General features: G+C 43.2%; 1 long non-coding RNA gene across 1 annotated transcript; it reads left to right on the top strand.

The window, feature by feature from the left end:
* On the top strand, positions 1-6,001 carry LOC125482222. Its single transcript, XR_007261577.1, has 2 exons — positions 1-97; positions 5,630-6,001. It is a non-coding gene; the product is annotated as an uncharacterized LOC125482222 (long non-coding RNA).
* The last annotated feature ends 3,378 nt before the right edge of the window (positions 6,002-9,379 follow it).

A 9,379-nucleotide genomic window follows, 5' to 3' on the forward strand; every position in this document is an offset into this window, starting at 1 on the left:
TGGCGGTTGGTTTTGGCGGGAGGAGAGGCGGCCTCAGGTTTGTCGAGCGGGACTGATCATGTCTTACACTCAGGACACGGCGATCATCCGGCCGCAGGTAACACTCCCGCAACAAAACAATACCCGCTTCAAATCCCGAAATGCAGCCACATTTCATCACTTTCCCGCCATGAAATATCGCTGTTCCCAAACACAGTCCACTCTAACACCAAATACACCTCTTCATGTATAACACTCCTTCAGACACTGGACAATGCTCAGAACTCGGTTTATAAAGACCACGCCGAGTTTTAATTTCCTTTCTCGGACAAATCAGCTGCCGATCACAAGTTAACTGCCTCTTCCCAAGGTTATAGTCACACCTGTGCACACATGAACCAAACATCCCTGCAATCAGTTCACTGGAATATCTAAACAAACCAGTTTTCACTGTGATTAAACCACTGTCCGATTCAAACTCTCCCACGCCATCTTCACCTGCATTTCCTAACTCTTGATGTTGGCACTCCGGCTTTAAAAATGAATTAAAACCAACTAAGGTCTTTGGCAAACCGGTAAAAAAAAAACAAGGTCCTAAACGCAATATTCGGGGACCTGGATCCTCTTAAAGTTGCTGGATATTAATATATGACTTCCTGCTGCCCACTCTCAGCCCATCTAATCCCATCAAGATGCTGATAATCCTGTGTTTATTGTCCTCACTGACCACACTATATTGTTTTTGTCTGCATTTTCCGCAGTGGGGGAGTGATCTGGGAAGGGTGTGGTACAGGAATGATGTGAAAGGAATGGGATTGGGAATGATATGAAAAGGGTGACATTGGAATGACGCAGTGGCATGGGGACGGGAATGTAACTATTGCTGCAAGATGTTTCTGTGCTACCTACTGTTTGCCCGGATTGTTGGAAACCACGGATTTTACTGTTGGCATGAGTACTTTGCAGTAAGAATGCAGTAAAAAGCTTCCATTTGTCACCACGGAATGACGCCATTTTGAGTAATTTAAGAATAAGGAACGGAAAGGATGCAGTTTGAAGAGAGTCCGTCAGTCCTGAGCCAATTCATCATCAACGACGCCGTCTACACCGTACCAGACCAGTATCGAAGGCGCCGATCCTTGGGCGCCATCTTTGCCGCTGGGCCGATTCTCCTCCGCCGCTGGACCAGCCAACGTCACAGTCTCGCCCACTGGGCCCACCTCATCGATGTCGCCGCAATGCCCGCCCGCCAACGCACCGCCAGTGCCGGACCCCGACCGACAACGAAATCGCCGATCCTGAGGCGCCGTCTTTTGCTGCCGGGCCTACCTCGCCTCCGCCAGCTGCAGATTCCAGGTCCCGTGCTTGTTCCGGAAAAGTAAGTTGGTGCTCGCTCAAGGTCTGTGCTGGGCCCACTGCCCTCCGCTGTAGGCCCATTCAAGGTCTGTGACCTGGGTCCGCTTGAAGTCCATGCACCGGGCTGTTGCCCCTGCCAATGCCGTTCAAGCTCAAGACAAGTTAATAAAATAAAAAGAAGAGAGAGAGAGGAAAGAAAGTAAGAGAAAAGCAGTTGGAGTGGACAAGCTCGGCATACAAGCCCTACTCCACCGCCATCTTGGACCGGAAGTCATTGTTCAACTTCACATGGTCTGATGAAAGTTGCTTTTGATTTTATGAGAACTGTAGTCCACTCCTTGACCTTGATAACTTTCATGACTCAGTTGTTTGAATCAGTAACTTACTTTATTAATACTTCACAGCTGTCAAAATGGCATGCGAATTTCCTTCATTGCCAATGTGCTAACTATCAGTTTTTAATCAATTGCTCGTTAGTTCTTATGTTACAATTATAGATCTGGACATTTACTGCAATCTGTTGACATTACATTGTATGCTTTCACTGTTTTTTGCACATCACATAGAATGTTTTTTTTTCTGGTTCTTTCACAAGTTTTGGGCATCATTGACTGGGGCAGCATTTATTGCCTATCTCTTATTGCCCTGGACATTGTGAAGGTAAACTGCCTTCTTGAACTGCTGCTGTCCTCTAACTAAAGGCACACCCACAATGCTCATTGGAAGAGAGGTCCAGGATTTAGACCTAGCGACAGTGTAGGAATATAGTTCCAAGCCAGGATGGTGTGTGACTTGGAGAGAACATGTAGATGGTAATGTTGCCATGCACCTGCTGTCCTTATGGTATTTGCAAAGTGTTGTCAAAGGAAACTTGCTTAATTATTCCAATATATGCTGTAGAGGTGCAACCTTTGTGAGCACTACTGCCACTGTGTTGGTGGTGAAGGAAATGATTGTCGGGGTACAAGTCAAATGCCAACTTTATCCTGGATGGCATTTGGATTGTTGAGTGTTGTTGGCGCTGCGCCCATTCAGGCAAATAGATGGAATTTTATCGCACCCCTTAATTGTGTTTTACAAATGGCTGACAGGAATTAGGGAAACAAGGGATGAGTTACTTGCCGCAGAATTCCGAGACCCTGCTCTTGTAGCCGCTGTATTCGTATTTCTGGTCATATACTAATACAGTACACCAGTTCAGTTTTTGTTTAATGATAACCCTGCCCCTTCCCCTTCCTCACTAAGGATATTGATAGTTACTGCAATGCTATTGAACATCAAGGGGCAATGGTTGATTTCTGTCTTGTTGCAAATAGACACCGTATCTACCATGAGGAACCCAGCACTGATATCAGGCGACTAAGATGATTGACCTCCAACAACCATCATTCCTTATTCTAAACATGATTCCAAACAGCAGAGGATCTACCCACAGATTCCCATTGACTTCAAGTTTTCTAGGTCTCCTTGATGTCATACTTGATCAAATGCTGCCTTGATCTCAAGGGTGGCCACTGCCACCTCTTTGGTCCATGTTTGGACCAAGGCTATAAAGAGGTTAGGAGCTGAGTGGCCCTGGCAAAAGCCAAACTGAGCATCAGTGAGCAATCATTCCTTTGTTGAGTATCGATTAAGAAAACTGTTGATGACCCCTTCCATCAGTTCGCTAATGATCAAGAGGAGATTGATAGGCTGGTAATTTCTCAGACTGAATCTGTTCAGCTTTTTGTGCACAGGATACACCTGGACAATTTTCCACATTGTTGCTTAGATACTAATGGTGCAGCTGTACTAGCAGACTCTGGCAAGGTACATGGTTTGTTCAGGAGCACAAGTCTTCGATACAGCAGCTGGAATGTTGACAGGGCCCATACCCTTTGTAGTTTACCATTTCTGCACTCATTTTGTTGATATCACATGAACTGATTGATGTATATATGATGCCTAGGGCTTCAGGAGGACAAAAAGATCTATTGCCCATTGTGCACTTTGAATGGAGCTACGCACAAATACTTTGTCTTGTCTTTTACACTGATGTGCTGGGACCCTCCATCATTGAAGATGCAGATATTTGTGGAACCTCCTCCTCCTCCTACTGATTATTAATTAAAAACATCATTCATGACTGGGTGTGCCAAGACTGTAGACCTTACATTTGATCAGTTGGTTGTGGGATTACTTAGTCCTTTCTGTTGTATGCTATTTCCAGTGCTCATCGTGCATGTAATCCTGTGTTGGAGCTTCACCAGATTGAGACCTCATTTTTAGATATGCCTGGTGCTGCTTCTGGCGTGCCTTCCAGCACTTTTTATTGAAGCAGGATTGATCTGTCCTTGATGATAATATTAGAGTGGTGTAACACGCCAGGCAATGAGGTTAGAGATTGTGGTTGAGTACAGTTCTGCTGCTGCTGGCTGACAATGTTTCGTGGATGCCTAGTCTTGAATTGCTAGATGTTCAAAGTCTGTCCAAATTTAGTATGCTGGTTGTTACAGAATATGATGTGAAGATGGGTCTTCATCTCCATAACGACTGTGCAGTGGTCACACCTACCAGTTGTGATACTATAGACTTCAGAACTTTAATAACTTGATAGTTTGAAAGAATCAATGAAAATAATCTGTTGCGCATGGAAAGAAGCAGCAGTAAGTCTGTTTGGAATAAACTGTTTCTTGGGACGAAAGGGGAGAGGAGAAATTGTTCTAAAGGAATTAAAAGCACATGCGAATTAACCATCCCTGGAAAGAAACAACATAAACAAGGTGTTTCCTGGGAGAGAGGCGATAACAACTGCTTGATAACCTGCTGCCCTGTGACAAATGCACAATTAATAGTGTGCAGAAATAATGTTCTGAAGTAAAGGTGTTATTTGCAAGATATGCTGTGTTTTAAACTGATAGCTAACTCTGAATGTCACAAGGAACAGGGGAGCTACAGATTTGAGATCTCCTGAAGTGTAGTCAGTGTTGGGGATTATTGAATCAGCGTAATGTTACACCAGAAACTTGAAAGAGGGAAAATTGCGTAAGGATCCAACAGTAGAATAACTCAATTGCAGAACTTCGAAGAACAACATTGCATAAGGATTGAACCTGGACACTTTCAGAGATGGACACTGTTGGTTGAAATCCTGGCCAGATTCCTCCATTCATCGAGTAACAGACAGGTTGGGTTCTGAGGCTTAACTTGCTTACTTGAGGGGTCTTATTTTGGTTGCTACATGCAATAACGTTTAAATCATTGTTTCATTACTTGACTGTGAGATTTCTTAATACCGAGCTGAATTAAAGATAACTTGTGGTGAGTTTACCCACAACACAGTACTGTCATGAACAGGCATTCTATGATATTTAATGATGAAGACAAAAAAGAATACTTGAATTGCCTGGATGTGACCTTCCAGAATTGTGCTCAAGTGAAGATGGAAGGTAGGATTGTTGCCCGGTTAACTAAATGTGAGGAATAAAATTGAGCTTACAAAAATTAAATAAATTATCACTGGCCAGGGATACCAGATAAGCTGGATCACAGGACCATATAAGGAAATATTTTTTCTAATCATCCTGTTCACAGCTGTTATTACATACCTTTGGAGCAGGTGGGATTGAACCCAGGCCAACTGGTCCAGAAGGAAGTGCACTACCACTGAACCAGAAGAACCCTTGTGTAACATATGGAAAATGTATGCATTGGTATCACACAGCAGCCCTTTGTATTCCTGATGCAATTAATGAAAACAGCTCTTGTCACAGATAGACCTTTGGTAAAGATGAGGCAAAGACAACTTGTTGAGCAGTTGGTGGTAATATTAATGAAGTAGAATATATGTTGCAGTCTATCATTTTTGTGAAAAGAATTCACCTGGATATATTCATAAATCTTGACCAATTAATATTTATAAATACTGGCAGATAAATCAGAAATTCATGCTGGTTAAACTTGAAGAGGTAATATTAAGATATTAATTTTGAATTGATTTAATAGAAATATCTTTAGCAACAAATAAGAGGTTACAGTAGTTTAAGACAATTTTGTTTAATTCTTTCCAGGATTGTGGGTGTCACTGGCTGGGTTAGTATTCATTGTCCATCTGTTGAACTGAGTGACTTGTTTGCCCATTTTGGAGGGCAGTCGAAAGTCAACCACATTGCTATGGGTTTGGTGTCTGTGTAGGCCAGATCCAATAAGGACAGCAGATTTCCTTTCCTAAAAGACGTTAGTGAACCAGATGGATGTCTACAGCAATTGCTTTCGTGGTTGCAATTAAGACTAGCTTTTCATTTGACATTTTTAGGAAATTCAAATTTCATCAACTGCCATGGTGAGATTCAAGACCATGTCCCAGAGCATTAGTTTGGGCCTCTGGAACACAACTCCAGTGATATTACAACCAAGTTGCTAACTTATTCAAGCTTAAAACTCACTGACTGATGTGCCAGAAATAAAGGCCTACAGAAGTAGCAATGGACTGAAAATATATCAGAGAAAGAGTATCCTGGCTGACTGAATGCAGTGTACTGGAAGGGAAGAGAGAATGCCGGAGAGAACTGAGGAAACTGAATAATCTTTCGAGGTCAACACAGTAAATGAAGATTTTTAATATCTGAATGTTTGCAGAATTCAATTTTTGTTGTAAATCTTAATAGAAATAAAGCTGATCCACTAATATATGGAGTTGGATGAAGCATTTTGGAAAAATAATGTCTTGACTCTCTGAAAGATCACAAAGAATTAATTTGTCAGATAGGTCAGTATAATTTTAAAAATCAGGATTGCACCTGATTTAAATTCAGCCTATTGAAAATATTGCCTGAAAGATACTTCAGATTAGAAGTGAAACTCTGTGAGAGAGGACACTAAGCATGGGATTTTCAACTTTAAATTTTAAATTAAAGTTTTCCTTTAGTGTGCATTCCAAATTAGAACTGAGAGGCTGGAGTGCTTCTTGGATGCTCCATTTATGTTATGAACAGATTTGCTCATTTTTTTTGGGTTTAATAAACCTTGTGTATGGTTTGTTGATTCCTTCTCTGCTAGTTAATTACGTTGGGGATCATCCAGTACCTTGGGTATATGGTAGACCGTTGCATTTGATAATACGAAGAGCAGGCATCTGACACACTTTGGAATGTGATATACCCATCACTGTCTGCAGCCCCAGAAATGTTTGCCAGGGACTGTTCTTAAACAAAGAAAAATTCCAGTGGCCTGTGATCATTTTTGAGGTCATTTCCACCTAGACATAATATTATTGCTTACTGAAATTCTTAAGAACTGAAATAATGCCCATGAGAATTGTTACAAAGCCTGAAGAATGATTCACAAAAGTCTATCATTGCCTTAATGCAAATAAATTGTTACGTGTATCCTAAAACATTGTTAAATTATTTCTGAGAATTATTACGATCTCAATTTCATTTGTAGATGGCGGAATGTATACCATGTACTCATGAAGACGTCATAAAATTACTTGAAGACACGCGGGTTGAATTAGAAGAGAAGTTAAATGATTTGGAGATGTTGTCAGGTGCAGTTTGTTGCTGCTGTGATTAGATATTAGTATATTTTGTGAGAAATATAGTACTTGTATTTTGATGAGATTCCAGGGTATGAGAGAAAGTATTTTGGAACACTGGCTTGAGAGATCCAGGGAATCCTGGATCACCACTCAAGATGTGACATCCCTGAGGAAGAGGTCCTCTGTTAATAACATTAAAAGGGAGTAGGCAAGATCCAGAAGCATTGGAAGCACTTCTGAATTTGGGAGGCGTTCGAAACACTAATTGGCAAACTTTTTTAGAATACACGGCCTCATTAACAGTATGTGTATAGCCATGAAAAGCCTTCAAAACAAGCTTTTGAAAAGCTTTCTATTAATATACTGCTGATTGGCTTATGCATGCTGTTGATGAGTGCAGATTGTGTTTGGTTATCGTTCTAGCTTTTTCCTCATTGTAAATGCCACTTTAGCAGAACGAAGTGTGACAGTACACCTGCTCCACAATCAGGATCTTGTATCATGAGAAATGTTCTTTGAAGCATGCACCTTAAGCAGACTAATTGATCTGTCATTTTATTGGACCTTGTTGTAATCAAATTAGCAGCCATATTTGCCCACTTAACAATGACATGGCATCAAAAATAGTTAACTGTGAAGTGTTTTTTGGCTTTTCTCAGAATGTGCAAATACCTTATAAATGGAAATTCTTTATTTCTGCAACCCAACACTCAGCTATTGACAAAGTACTGCAGACGATGGATATCTAAAACAGAGAATTTTGGAGAAACTTTAAATTTAGGTTTTATTGTCACATGTGCTCAAGTACAGGGATACAGGAGTACAATGAAAAGTGTACAAAGTCGCCATTCCAGGCGCCATCTTTGGTACAAAGGTACCTAAGTATAAAATCTTTGGTACAAAAATAGAAAAGTAAAGAAATAATTCAAAAAGTTCATCAGTACTGTTCCTAATATTAAGTAGAAAAATAAAGAAATAAAGTTAAAAGTTAAACATTACAGTCCTTTCCTAGGCCATGGGCCTGAAAGAGCTCACTCTCCCCCATGCTGGGCACACTTTCATCTGCACTGGGTGAAGTCTTGGCCTGGGCTCGCTGCTCTGCCACTTCACTCGCTAGCCGCTTTGCCGCCACCTGCTGCCACCTGGCCCCAGCTCCTGCCACGCTCTGTCACCGCCGCAGTGTGTACAACTGAGTTCTCTCCAGAAGGTAACATAACAGGTCTGGTGGATTCTGTGGAGAGAGAAACAAAGTTAATGTTTTGAGTCTGGTCTAACTTCCTCAGAACACCGCTGTGAAGTGCAACACTCACGTTCTGGTCTGAACTGAAATGTGCTGTTATTGATTCAGAGATAGTAGGAACTGCAGATGCTGGAGAATCCGAGACAACAAGGTGCAGGGCTGGATGAACACAGCAGGCCAAGCAGCATCATAGGAGCAGAGAGGCTGACGTTTCGGGCCTAGACCCTTCATCAGAAAAGGGGGAGGGGAAGGAGGTTCCGAAATAAATAGGGAGAGAGTGGGAGGCGGATAGAAGAGGGATAGAGGAGAGGATAGGTGGAGAGGAAACAAACAGGTCGAAGAGGCGGAGATGGAGCCAGTAAAGGTGAGTGTAGGTAGGGAGTTAGGAAGGGGATAGGTCAGTCCAGGGAGGACGGACAGGTCAAGGGGGCAGGATGAGGTTGGTCGGTAGGATACTCCTCCTCCCACCCACCTTCCTGCAAAGATGCTATCCCCTATTCCTTCGCCTCCGCCGCATCTGCTCTCAGGATGAGGTATTCCACTCCCGTACATCTCAGTTGTCCTCGTTTTTCAAGGACCGTAACTTCCCCTCCTCGGTGGTCGAGAACGCCCTCAACCGTGTCTCCCACATCTCCCGCACCTCATCCCTCACACCCCGTCCACGCAATAAGAACCAAAAAAGAATCCCCCTCGTCCTCACGTACCACCCCACCAACCTCCGGATCCAACGCATCATTCTCCGACACTTCCGCCATCTGCAATCCGACCCCACCACCAAAGACATCTTTCCCTCCCCACCCTTATCTGCTTTCCGGAGGGACAACTCTCTCCGTGACTCCCTTGTCCGCTCCACACTCCCCTCCAGCTCCACCACACCCGGCACTTTTCCCTGCAACCGCAGGAAGTGCTACACCTGCCCCCATACCTCCTTCCTCACCCCCATCCCAGGCCCCAAGAAGACTTTCCACATCAAGCAGATGTTCACCTGCACATCTGCCAATGTGGTATACTGCGTCCACTGTACCCGGTGTGGCTTCCTCTACATCGGGGAAACCAAGCGGAGACTCTGGGACCGCTTTGCAGAACACCTACTCTCGGTTCGCAATAAACAACTGCACCTCCCAGTTGCGAACCATTTCAACTCCCCCTCCCATTCCTCAGATGACATGTCCATCCTGGGCCTCCTGCAGTGCCACAACGATGCCACCCGAAGGTTGCAGGAACAGCAACTCATATTCTGCTTGGGAACCCTGCAGCCCAATGGTATCAATGTGGATTTCACAAGT

This window comes from Rhincodon typus, unplaced genomic scaffold, assembly GCF_021869965.1.
Source record: "Rhincodon typus isolate 14 unplaced genomic scaffold, sRhiTyp1.1 hic_rhity00007301, whole genome shotgun sequence".
In the NCBI taxonomy this organism is placed as follows: Eukaryota; Metazoa; Chordata; class Chondrichthyes; order Orectolobiformes; family Rhincodontidae; genus Rhincodon; species Rhincodon typus.